Source organism: Arvicola amphibius, chromosome 3 (assembly GCF_903992535.2).
Source record: "Arvicola amphibius chromosome 3, mArvAmp1.2, whole genome shotgun sequence".
Taxonomy (NCBI): Eukaryota; Metazoa; Chordata; class Mammalia; order Rodentia; family Cricetidae; genus Arvicola; species Arvicola amphibius.
The window spans coordinates 13,729,789-13,744,298 of NC_052049.1; the positions used below are offsets into that span (position 1 = coordinate 13,729,789).

Below are 14,510 nucleotides of genomic sequence, written 5' to 3' on the forward strand. Positions count from 1 at the left end.
ATTTTTTATGGATTTTTATTGAGCTCTACATTTTTATCTGCTCCCCTCTCTGCCTCTTCCCTTCCTCCTAAAACCTTCCCCCAAGGTTCTTTTTGTGTAATTTATCTCAATCTAATATTTGTGTTATTTGCCACATAAAAATTATGTAGTTTATGTTTGTTCTTTGTTTTACTTCTTGTTCTATTTAATCTACTTTCTTTCTCATATTTTCTATTATATTATGATATTTAGATCAGAGTTTTAAAAGCTGCCTTTTTTTCTTTGCTTGCTTAAAACTTCTAGCTTTGACCCTGTAATAATTGGTCATTATATTTCCTTCAGTTTCTTCCTTACTTCAATTTTCCAATTGCAGCTTTTATTGTTTATTGAGCCTAATGCATTAGGTAATCATTCTATAACTTAATAGCACAACCAGTCCTTCAGCTAATATCTGCTTTCCATTAAAAGTATATGTTGGGCATCACGAATTGACTTTACATGCAATGATATCATCTGATGATCTGTCTCAAAAAAACCAAAAACATTCTATTATTATAGGAAAATATAGCAAACAAGTATTTTATGATAACTTTGCATGTAATATTGCATATTATGAACATTAGCAGTGATGCAAACTGATATAAGTATGCATGTCAATAGGCAAATTGACTGAGAAGAACCGAAAGCTTGAAAAATACTAACCATGCTCCACATTTATGCTTGCATTTGGGTTTCAGAACCAAACTGATCTCAGATTTATTTATAATTGTAAGAAAGTTTGAATAATGTAAATCGTTTAGATTTACACATTTTTAGTGGTGAGTTAATTAAATCTGCAGTATAAAACCTACTAATTAGAAGTTGTTTTCTTGCAAAAGAACTGAAATTGAAAATAATTAATAACTCTCTTCAAGAAAATTTAAGTTCTGAGCCAGACTGTGGTGACACACGCCTTTAATCCCAGTACTCGGGAGGCAGAGGCAGATGGATCTCTGTGAGTTTGAGGCCAGCCTGGTCTACCAGAGTTAGTTCCAGGACAGGCTCCAAAGCAACAGTGAAACCCTGTCTCAAAACCCAATACAAAAAAAAAACCCCAAAACCTAAGAAGATCTAAGTTCTGTCATGATGTACATACACATTGAAACCTTAAATTACTAGATCCCACTATGCTTTACAGAAAGAATCTGTCTCTCTTTGCTTTAAAAACATCCATCTTGTTTGAATAAGATATTCTAAAGTTTGTGAACACTTGTTGCCTCTCAGGGACCAGAGGGTGCTGGATAGATGCTTATTGTGTACGAACACTGCTTTCAGAATACCACCAGCTGCTTCCTAGCACCCACATGGAAATTCACAGCTGTCTGTAACTCCAGTTGCAGAGGACCTGACACTCACTCTCCCTCCCACCAGGATCACGAGGCTTTTACATGGTTTACATACCTGCTATTTTAAATTTTATCTTATTATATATTTTGGTATGTGTTCCACAACAACACTGTCCTCTATATCTAGGCCAGGCTATTCATAACCGTATATGTCACTGATAGGAAGCAGAAGACAAGAAGTCTCATATTGCTTAAGATCAATGTTTATAATATTAGTTATTAAACTTACTTTGGTGTAAAAGTTCCTGACCAATGTTCTAATCATTCTAAAGTGTGGGTCATATTTGCTTTGATATAGTGATTAGCACACCTTTTCTCACAGCACTGGATTATAAAATATCCATCTTCATTCATTCACTTTTACAGAATTTCACTCCCTTCGATTCAGAAAAATCAGTGAAGGAAATTTTGGCCATATTAAATTTATTTTGATGTTATTATCAGGCTGTGCAACAGAGAGGATAGACCACACATTTTCTAGCAGGTCCCTTTGGCAAAAAAGATGTCACATGTCTTAATGCCGCCCACCTAATGCTAAGGTGCAGGCTGTTTGTGTGGACACATGGTTTCATGATGATGATCATCTAATATAAGTTTAACTACCTCCAAGCAGAGATAATCATCCTGGGAAACTTGTTTGCCAAGACTGGCAGATGGATGGATAGGGACCATCTGTAGCCACAAAGGAAGGAGAGAATAATTTCAGGTTGGGTCAGAAATTTGAAGAAAAATTTGCTACCATAAATAGGAACATTTTAGTAGTGTCATTTCTGAACAAAAATTTGTGATATTGAGTTACACATATAGAAAAATTGGGAGGAAATATAATCATTCATTTATTCTTTATATTTCAGAACTATGTGTTCAATACCAAGCATATTAGTTTTTGTATTATAATCACAGTAGTATATAAATTGGGCAATATATTAATTTCCTATACTGTAACTGTGGCAAACATGTACAACTACTTATCATTTATAAATCAAAAAATAATTCTACAAATCTTTAGACTTTGTAATTTGTATTAAATTCTGTCTGTGGGGCTTAATATTCCTTAGATGCAAGCAAATTTTAGCCTAAATATAATCCAACAAATACAGTTTGTTAGAAACAATAAAATCTATTTACAAAATCACATAAGTCAAAAGTCATATTGAAAAGAAAGAACAGAGAAAATTCACCATGACTACTGAAGTATCATGAGAAGGAAATAGCATGAAATCTGTAGGAATTCATAAACTGAAAACATAGCATTTTCTGCTTAAACAAAAGAAGCATCACTGGACAAGGGTAACATGATAAATACAAATCAGCGTATTGTAAAACCACTGATTGTTCACGGTAAATTAGAGCTTTATCGTAACTCTGTTTTGTAATGTCAAATACTTAGGTTCATAGATGTTTCTAGGTGAATCCTGATGATCATTAAAATTGAGTATCTATGTAGTGCTCAAACTAAAATAGGAATTATCTAAAGAATGTTTCTCCTTAAATGATAGGAATCTGTACGAAAATGATGGGTTCTAGTCCTTGGCAGTCTGTTTACTATTATTGACAGATTGTTTCATTCATATGCGTGTTGGTGGATTGATCTATTATTTGAATCAAATAAATTTTAGTTTACAAAAGTGTAGAGCTGGGATAAATCTTCAGGGTGGATCACCATAGTCTACATAATGAGTTTGTATTTATAATGAGAGACAGCAAAGTTCATGACGGTTCTGCATGGAAAATCATGAACATAAGTCAACACTTGGGGAAACCAATTACAGGAATAAGAGCAAATCATCGCTCAGTTTTGTTTTGAGCTTTTTGCTTTGCTTAGTTTTTGGTTTAATAGGATTTGCTTTATTATGTTTAATTCTTAGGATAAAATTTTATAGCAGTCCAAACTCCATTGACTTTGTTTGTATATTTATTGTGATAATGGGTATTGAACTGCACAAATCAAGGAACTACTTAATCACTGATCTATTTGATATAGTTAAAATGAATGAATTATGAATTAAATAGCTGCACTAAAAACCATTTCTTGAAGAAGCATCTTTACTGATGAGTGATTATTAAGGTACTGATCTATGAGTATAGCAATATGTTATGTTAACATAGGTCATTCTTTTGGTATGTTTATTTAGCAGTATAGCAATAATAGGTTTTCCCCTATGGTTCATGACCTCAAATTGTTGGCCTCATTTAAATTAACAGATATGGTTTCCTTTAATTGAGTGGCCTCAGATCCAACCACAATGTGGTTGTTTAATCCCATAACATTTGGATAAGTGTTTTAGAATATTTTAGAGGCAGGTTCAGTTATCTCTGTGGCAGGTATGTGGCAGGGTTCATTGCTAGGTAAGATTGATGATAAATTCCAATTCTAATAACGTGTATACTATCTTTTAACAGGAGTGTTACTAGTAGCAATGAAGCTTCTTATTGGGTACCATAGAATGTCTACATGTACAGTGACATAATAAAAGGTGTCTTTATCCTATGTGTGTGCATGCATATGTTTCAAAAATTCTGGTTGTTATTACTCAATATTTTCCCTACTTTAGCCTCCCCTTCCTTCTCTTCCCAATATAAAGCCTCAGAACTGGAGAGTGGGTAAAGAGTTGGAGACTTTGGGGCACTCTTCCTTAAAAATTGGATGATATTATCAAACTCCTCCCATCAGGACTCAGATAATAATGAGGAAGATGAATTGGGAGAGGAGAAAGAATATGATCAAATTATATTGTATGAGAATATTTCAAAATAATTACAATTTTATGAACAACTACTCTAAACTAGATTACAAAATATTAGGACCAGTGGAGTGAGATGGCTCAACTAGCGAAGCTGTTGCTGCCATGCCTGATGGTCTCCTTTTGATCCTTGTGACCAACAAGGTAGAAGGCATCAATTGACTCCAGAAAGATGTCCTCTGACATCCAACACACACCTTGACATGCAAATGCAAGCACACACACACACACACACACACACACACACACACACACACACACACATACACATTGGAAAGAAAACCACAGGCACCTATTAAGTCAAAGGATTCTCTACTCATTCTGGGGATCTTAATAGAAACTGTATTTCCTGGCTTTTTTAAGTTATATGAATGCTCAGGCGCTGTTGGGATGTAAACCACCACTTGATGTCTAGGAATTCCAATTGCACTGAAATTCAACAACCAGCTAGAGGCGCCCAGGATTTTGTTCAAAAATCTCAGCTTTGCTGCTACGGTTAATAAAGATCCCTTTCAAGGCAAACAGATTTTAGACGATGTAAGCACTGAGTTGAGACAGTGGGCTGCAGAGCAGTAGGCTTAGAAAACAAACTTGAACCACAAAGCATTATCCTCAGGACTTGGAATCAAATGAAATGTGCCTTTCTGGATTTTAAACTTGTTTTAGACTAGAAACTTCTTAGCCTTCCATTTTCTCCGTGTCAGGATGTCAGGCGTGCTAACTATCTTCTTGCCGCTCCTAACACTCGCATTTGGCAACAAATGGTTTATTTTCTAAGCTCATACGTCCACAGATAAAGTTGCTTGCTATAGGATCAAACATACACAGAATTTTACCATTATTAGGTTAAGATAGAAGGATTTGGGGCTTTGTACTGATTTTGTTTAGCACTGAGGTTTATGAATGTTTCCAGGTAGGGTTTTCCATGCATCAGGCAGACATAAATTTTGGAAGACCAGAAGTAGATAATAGAAACCAAATTGTAAAGAGAGAGAGAGAGAGAGAGAGAGAGAGAGAGAGAGAGAGAGAGAGAGAGAGAGAATATGTAATAGATATGTAGGTAGGCTTGGATGTGCAAGTGGGTGCGAAAATAAATTATAATAATCCTTAAAGTTGAGAGATATAAATATTGTCAAATATTGCCATCACATACACAGATCTTGCTATAAGCAAAGATATTCTGAGAACTTCTAGAACAGTGTTTGCTTAACTTAAGGTTTGTTTGTTTTTAATCTGATGGGTATGGAATAAACTCACATATGTGCTGCTCTGGTCATGTTGTTTATTGTTCTGTTTATTCTTCTGTCCCCTAATTTTCTTCTAAATTTTTAATCCTTTCTAGTTTTCCTTTGTTTCAATTCCCTTTTTAAATTCTCTTCTACTTTTTGTTTACCTAGCTTAAATACATTTTCCCCCCAGGAGGCTAGGGGAAATAGGAAAAAATTACAATAATTACATCTCATTGATCATAGCACATTCCACAGGTAAATGATAAGGACCTGAACTATACCACGGCAATGCAAGGTTTTAAGGATTCTGGTGTAAGACTGTGATCAGAGGCAGGGGCACAGTACCCAGTAAGACACTATAAAACAGTTTTTTATCAGTTAGGTTTGACAAGGCAAGCGAAGAATTGTAATGATTCCTTAGGCTTCTTTCTGCAACTCTGACCTTGGGCATATCTGTAAAGTTTGTTTTGCTTTTTGTTGTTGCTTTTGCTTTGTTTTGTGATTTTTTCCTCCCTCCCTCCCTCCCTCCCTCCCTCCCTCCCTCCGTCCTTCCCTCCCTCCCTCCGTCCTTTCCTCCCTCCCTCCCTCCCTCCCTCCCTCCCTCCCTCCCTCCGTCCTTTCCTCCCTCCCTCCCTCCCTCCCTCCCTCCGTCCTTTCCTCCCTCCCTCCCTCCCTCCCTCCCTCTGTGCCTCTCTCTCTCTCTCTCTCTCTCTCTCTCTCTCTCTCTCTCTCTCTCTCTCTCCTCCACAAGAGTTCTGTGTAGCTTTTGGAGTCTGTTCTAGAATTAATTTTGTTTACAGACTGTCCTCAAACTCACAGAAATTTGCCTGTCTCTGCCTCCCAAGTAATAGGATTAAAGGGGTGCACCACAATCACCCAGCCTGTAAATTTTTTGATTTATGATTCATTCACAGAAACATTCAGTCTAGTTTAAACTTGATGTGAGGTGAAAATGAGCTAATTGTATGTAGCTTGTTTTAGACTGGGGAAAAATTGATGTTTTCTTGTGTTAGTATTAGTAAAAGGAACAAAGCAGGATTTTAAGTATCCTACAGTCTTCATGGGATAATAGAGGTAGTCATTAAGTATATCCTAGAATATTTTCTATACATCAAAATTATACAGCTTCATGAGAAGATACCTTCCTTACCAACCACAGATAAATGTGCCCATAAGTGTGAGATTCATTCATGAGATTACATATAAATATACACATACTCGTAATTAATTGTTGACTTTAGGATTACAACTTTCTTTCTTTCCTCCTTCAGTTTTGTATCTGTAATGATAGGCAGGTTTTATTTGGTCTTTTCCTTCTGTTATCACTTAGATAGCTTTAACCACTATGTTTTAAAAACCTTTAGTTCTTGTAGGATGAAAGGCTTTTGATATTTGAAAAGTTTCATATTTTTGTTGTGTTGACTGCTTCTAGTGTATATATTATCATACCCAACTAAAGTTCTTCAACAGCAAATATTAATGGCATAATGTAGTAAATAATATAAAGAACTTGTTTTACCCTTCTTCCTTTATTTATTATTAGATTTACTAATTCATCCCCTTTACAGTTGACTATTATTATAAAAGTAAAATTTGTTTACTGGCTCCGACTTATGTTCCTTTATTTTTAACTATTGCCATTAGAACAATTGGTGAATTTTTCACTCTCTCCCAATTCAATTTCTGCATTACAAAGATTATTATTTGTATATTTTAGAATGAACACGCTTACCATTCTCATCTTCCCCAACCCTGAGTCTAACTGTCATTAGTACTCTGAATGCCATTTTGTTTCAGCTGACAAGTAGGGCTCTCGAAGATAATGAGTTACAAAGATGATGTACCACATTTTTATTTTTTTCCTTCATGGTTTATTTTTTTTATATTTAAAAATTTCCATCTTCTCCCCTCCTCCTCCCCCTTCCCTCCCCTCCCCTCCACCCATACCTCTTAAATTTGTGTATATTACTGTGTATGTCTCTGTGTGAATACAAAAATATTTCTAGTTCTCCAGGTAGCATAAATTAGTATGACTGAATCTCACTATTTAAAGAATTATCTTGTTTTTACCTCCCTTTCCACCATAGGAATTCTATCATTATATTCATGCATTACTGTGTTGAATTTATAGGGATTCTGGCCCCCGAAACTCAAGTCACCTTTTTTGATTAGAAAGTTTTTTACTCACTAAGCCACGTCTCTAACTTGCATCCTTTTCCCGTGATCTTCCTACTTGAAGATTACCAGATATAAAGCATTTGCTCATAGTCCATTCAGGGAATATGACAGATACTGCTCCAAAGATATTTAAACAATCTTTTCAGCAAATTTCCCTGATACTCTCCCACTTCTGAAAACGTAGCCTTCCTTAATAAAAGGAGATCAAAACAATTCAAAGACAAATGCATGTTACTTAAGTACCCCTGTGCTTTGATGATACTTCATATCAATGCAGTTTTCCTCAAGAAAAACCATATTGTATCAGTCATGTTCATATTTCATGTATCTAAAGTATGTTTTAGTTCATGGAAAGTGACTGAGTCTTGCATCACACTCAAGTATACCTGTGTTTGATATGGTACTTCACTGAAACATGCCAAATTCCATATTAATTCAGAAATCTGAATTGTCAACAGCTGCATGTCCACAAATATTTACTATAGACTGATAAACTGATTCACTTAACACTGACATATAATTAATTGCTCATTTTTCCTCTCTTCAAATGAGGAGCTAGAAGTCAGAAAACCTGATAATTCCCCAGTGGAATCTAGCTATAATTGATGTGGATGTGTTTTTAAAAGTGTGATGCCATATTGTTGGTAACCTAACAGGAAAAATAAATACTATGGCAAACATAGTTGAATGAGTACAAAGAATTAGTCCCTGTATCTGGTTCCATTGGTTACTGGATAAAGGCTCTATGATGGTATTTGTGTATTTATCAATCTGATTGCAGGAGAAGGCCAGCAACAGCCGAACTTGGGGAACCCAACTGAAGCAAGGGAGGGAGACATATATGAGAAGGGAGGTCAAGATCATGATGGAGAAAACTACAGAGCTTAACAAAGCTTGTGGAAAACAATTAGCTCTAGATCGACAACTGTGGAGTCTCCATGGGGCTGAATTAGGTCCTCCACATGTGAGAGACAGTGAGGAAGCTTGGACTGAGAGGCTTCTGGAAATAGGAGCAGGATCTATCTCTGGTACATGAGCCAGCTTGTTGGACCCCATTTCCTATGTGGGGATGATATGCTCACCCTTAATGCAGAGGGGAGATGCTTGGTACTGCCCCAACTTAATGTGTCGAACTTTCTGGACTCTGCATGGTAGCCCTTACCTGTTGAGAAGAGTGAATGGGGGGGCGGACTGAGTTGTGAGGCAAGGGACATGGGAGGAAGGATGGGAGGAAAAACTGAGGTTGCAATGTAAAGTGAAATTTTAAAGTAAATAAATTTTTTTAAATATTGATCTCTGCATATATTGTATAAAGAAATAAAAGAACTCATCCATTATCTTTTTTAGTTTTCTAAGTATTTAGAGGTAAATTTAAAATGAGTCAATAATTTTCCAATTCTAACTTCAAGATGACCAAGTGTTTTTGTAATTTTTTTACTTAAAATATTCCTATAGCCAGGAAACTAACTTTATTTGGGCAAATTTCTTTATCTCCTTGGTCTCTACAAGCAGTGCTTACCCAGGGACAATTTTAATTTCCTTGGGCAATTGGATTTCTCTTACTTCTTTTTAGTTACTGCTCAACTCTCTAAATTAGCACCTCATTATCAATGAGCTAAGTGTGATTTTCATAGAAGATTTTAGTTTCTTAATTTTATCTTATTTTTCTCAGTAATTGTCTTTACACATCATTGCTCTTTCTCACATATAATGCAGCAATGTGCTCTTTAATATTAATCTATTTCATATTAATCTAGATAGTTGTCATCTATCACATCAATCTAGTTCCATCCAGTTATACATATTTAGAATATTTTAAGTTTCTCATTTATCTCTTCTACTGTCCCTTCAGTCACCCTTGTGTGTTTCTCCGCTGTAAGTATATTACCATGAAGAATATGTAGATACTGAAACTACATCTAGCCAACAAGCCTTGTTAAGTAAATTTTCAGTGAATACAGGAGGACTAACAGTACTGGGAACAGGAGAAAAACTCATCAGAACTTTTCCTTTATAGAATTCACATATTGTTCTTTCATTTAACTTCAGTCTTCACAGTGAGTAGATAACGACTGTGCTTCATTCATATTTCCATACATTAAAATTTGATTTTAATTCTGGAAAACTGCTAAATTATAAGTAGTATACAATATCATCATTATGCATAATTTTCTTAAAAGTGTACAATTTAAATTATAGGAAACAAACATAGGAAAGATAGGATTTATTTACCTAATGGCCCTCTCTAAACTTTCTTCTAAGCCTACTTTGTAATCCTTTTTGTGGTTTTCCCAAGTGTTGGACATTCGATGGGGAGTAGAATTCACGTATGAGCTTTCTTGCTTGATTTTGCTCGGCAGAAGAGTGACCGACCATTCATTTATTTATAATTCCAATATCAATAAAATAATTAGGTGTTTTACTATTGTCACCTCTACATAGGAAACAAATGGAAATATATTTTATCTCAACCACATAATTAGACACTTTATATGTATATGAATGTAAGTATATGTGTCCATATATATTGGATGTGTAATTATATGGTATCTGTATATAGGACATGAATAAAGAACCAAAAATATCAAAATTTATCAGTATTCATAAATGAATAGAGCTTAGCTAATCACAATATCTTTCAGAAAAGCTGTTTCCCAATAGTTTACAGTGTTAAACTATGAATTATTATATGTGATTGAGACTATAGTAAACATTTCATGAAATTTCAAATGATCGTTATTTAATGCTCTTGATAATACCTAAATCTAAAGATCTAGAATAAAATCTGTCCGATAGCAGTCCTCTATCTAATATATTAAAAATGCAGCAATCTGGTTGGTTAAATTAAAATCCTGACTCTTCTTTTTATTGTTTCTAGGAGGCCAAAATAAATTCCCAGATAATAGAGCTTTCAAGAATCAAATATACTTGTTTAATTTTTAAAAATAGAATAGCAAACAATTGTTCAAAATGAATAGTGTATTAGAATTACAGTGTAGAAAGGTGATTAATATTTGTGTTTGTGCATGTATTCAAAGATACTTGTTTTGTCTTATTTGTTTTTCTTTGTGGTTCAGCAAGCATTATAGTTCCATGGAAAAGTAGAGAAGAATAGCATTGCATTTACTCTCCTAGTAAAAGCAAAAGGATAACCATATGAGTCTCAATAAGTATAATTTACTAAACACCAAAAATATGTTATCTGGCATAATACTAATATGATTATCATAGAAAATATAACATAAAATTTTTCTTAGAATTGTCTGCAGTGTCTCTTATGGGTACTGTACACATATAGTGCACAGTGTTATATGAAGGCTGTATATACATATAAATAAAATAATAATAAATATTTTTTTAAAAAATGAGTACTAACAGAACAAATATTGATTTGTTTGCCTATTGCATTCCATAGACCTCTTCTCCTAAACATGACATACTGTTACCAATGTTATTGGTTATGCTACATGACCTGACCGTTAGGCCCTTTGGCTAAAGATGTCACGTGTGTAGTTGAATACAGAGAAATAAAGTTGGTGGCCAACTGGAAGCTTTACCACTGCTGACAAGCTAGAAGGTACCACGCATTACACCAGACAAAAAAGTAGCTATTAGTATCAACTAGATACAAACACTCTGACTCACACCAGTGTGATATACTAGCACAAAAATGTTACGTTCTAACCAACCACTTAAAAATAGATTTAAAGGCGTGCGCTGGAAAACCAAAAAAAAAAAAAATAGATTTAAGGTTGACTCACTTCAGTGGAAGCATATGAGACACTGTTAATCAGGCCAAACACCTGAGACTAGACAGGTCATGGGCTCCAGGCGGAAACCTTACTCTATCATTCTTTTAGGGGAGTATAACAATAAAATGATTCCAAAGGACATTGCACTGATTGACCCCTATTTGAGATGCTTCTTTTTGGAGTGGTGGTAATGAACACAGACTTATAACTGGATACTCTACAGTAAAAGACATTGGAGTACTCAGTATTACTTGGATGTATTAACCATACTCATAACTGCCCTCGTGAAGATTCAGGGATCTTTTCAGAAAAGGAGATGAAAAGATTATAAAAGCCAGAGGTGTTGGATGGCTCTGAGGAACCTGTGCCTTCTAGACATGACAGGACTGAAGGAAATAGAGCTCACAGAAACAGACAGCACATGGAAGGCTTACATGGTCAAGACAAACAAAATTTTAACAGGGAGAAAAAAAAATCCCAGTGATAACAAAGAGGTTATGTGAAATTTGTATCTAATGTGAGAGGGAAAATCAGTTCCTCCAGGGGAGTGACAGTGGGTGTGTCAATCATCGTCAAGGGCAGGCTTTATGTCTAGAAGTCGTTGTCTAACACAAAATATGATACTTATTTTTGTGAGATTTTAATTTCATTTTGTTAATGTTTATTATTTTATTGTTTTTAACTGTTTTCTTTGATTATAAAGTTGGGTGGGTTGAGAGTCAGGGGCAATTATTAGAGAGGATGGGAAGGAATGTAATAAAAATATATTGTACAAATTCTTATTTGAAAGCCTTCATATGCATACAAAAAAAGCTATACACAGTAACCTACAACAATAAGTCTAACACGACCCAGATGATGAACTGATAATATTTATTCATGATAGTATAGAAGTTTCCATAGGAAGGAGTATAAAGCTCAAATAGATAAGATGCATTCATACCAAATATTTGTCTGATGAATAATAAGCACAAACTAAATTGAACTTTCTTTTATTTATGTGAAGACAAAGAATGAATAAAATGCCATGAATTATTTAAAAAATAGCTTATGTCTTCAGCTAATAGATTTATAGAAAGTAAAATAAGATAGAAAATGATAAATAGGTATAAAATAGTAGTTGATAAAAGAATTAAGATAACAACTAAAATTGGAATCTTAAACTTAAAATGATAGATGCTGGAGAAATGACATCATTGTGAAGAGCAGTTGTTTTGCAAAAGACATGGATTTGATGCCCAGATCTCAGATGCTACTCTAAAACCATGCATAAGTCTATTTCCAAGGGATCCTAGGTCTTTCAATCACCTCTACAGACACCAGAAACATAAGTAGAATATATAACTACATTCAAGCAAAACAGTCACGTAAATAAATAAAATAAGTAAATCTAAATACATTAACAGCAATAATAACCAGAACAACTTCTGTAAAGGTACCTCTTTACACAGTGACCATAAGAAGAGGTTCTAAGAGAGATTCCTAGACAGAAGTCCATTCTCAAGCTTCAGAAGTTTTGTTTTTTTGTTTTTTTTTTTTTTTCTTTTTCAGAGGAATGATGGAACTTACATTCGTCCTTATCTTTTTCACCTTTCCTTCTAGTCAGGCTCCATTAAGCTATGAATGAAACTTATCAAAGTGTATTTACAATGTACCATGCAATGCATCAGTGAATTCAACCTGGCAATTTCCTGATGGAGCGATGATAGGGACTGGGATGAGCAGCTGTGTCTGCAGGTGATTTGCAGAGCAGCACTGACTTTGATCTCCGAGGAGATTGGCTTTTCTGCCCTGCTGACTAAGGTGAGCTGCCTTACGGATTAAATGAGAAACAAGTTTTCAAGGACTGTTTTATCCGTGTCTTGCCACTTGAGCCAGTATCTTCGGAAGGTTAAAATACACTAAGGAACAGAGTTCATTTTCAAATTACAATTCCTTATAAATAATTGTGAAATTGATAGTATTAATCTGAAGATATAACAATTTTTTAAGTGCCAACATTAATTCAACTCTGAGGAAGTATACCTAGGAAAGTGAGTTAGCACTTCTAATTGGAGCCAATTAGAACTAATTATCAAGACTATTTTCAGTATACTCTCACATTTAGCCATGAGAAATATTTCTTTCAAAACATCCACTCTATTCATAGAAAATAAAATGAAATCAATCAAATGCATAAACACATATTCATCAGTTTTCTTATTGTGGAAAATTAGCTATGGTCCTGCAGACGGTAAGACCGCTTCATTGTCCTCGATGTCATGAAAAGTTCTTGTATTTACTGATACAGAAAAACTGGCCCCTATAAGCTTTTCTTCCTGAAAATCTAATATTGTCTCCAATTGTATGAACTTAATAAGGTTCAGTACTGGGGTGACCTCAATACAAGAATGCTGTAACTAGATTGTTGTAAAGGGATCAGTAACATTACTTAATCCCTGCCCTTCATATTTCTCAATGGAGGATGTACGATGCACTCTGTCATAAAATATTATATTCTATTCTCTTGATTCCTTTCAAGACAGTCTTTTCCTCCAATACCTCTCTTAAAATCAATCCTCTTGAATTATCGCTTGCACTTATTCCATACTGAGCTTTGGTACTTCTGTAAGGGAACACATTTCTCCTTAAAATTACCGCATACCATCATGCTAATATTCTCTTGCTTTATAAGCTTTCCTATATAGCCTACCAAACAAGGTGACATGCTTCCCTAATTTTTTTCACAATTCTTCTTTATTCCTGTTATTTCAAGACAGCAACTCACTATTCATTTTATATCAATATAAATCATTAGGAGAAGGATAAAAGAGATAGTATACTTTTCAGATAAAAAGTATCTGTGACATACATTGTCAGATAAGCAGTCAGATGGACAAATTCACTTCAACATCTTTAACTTAGAATACATTTTATCTCAACTCACTTCAGGGCATTTATTTCCCTGCTGAAGTATTACCTGAGTGATTGCTGAAATGGCAAATACCCAATGCCACTGTTGTTTATCTTGAAAATACGCGTTAGCTCAGACACTAGGAATCTGAACTTGCCATCTTTCCAAGAGGAAATCTGAACCTATTTAAAGATTTGGAATCTTTCCATGATAATTGTCTGTGTTCTTATTGAATTATAAAATTGAGTGTGTTTTGATCTTAAGAACAAAATGTAATAGTTAAATTCATATCACAAGGCTGTTTTGTAGTTAAGAAATTTAAAAAATAAAGAACATGTGAGTAATAAATG

General features: G+C 34.5%; 1 protein-coding gene across 4 annotated transcripts in view; it reads right to left on the bottom strand.

Annotated features, from left to right (window-relative positions):
* The window catches only part of Cdh18 (cadherin 18), a 241,324-nt gene that overhangs the window by 53,543 nt on the left and 173,271 nt on the right, over positions 1-14,510 (bottom strand). The gene's annotated exons all lie outside the window — the stretch shown is intronic.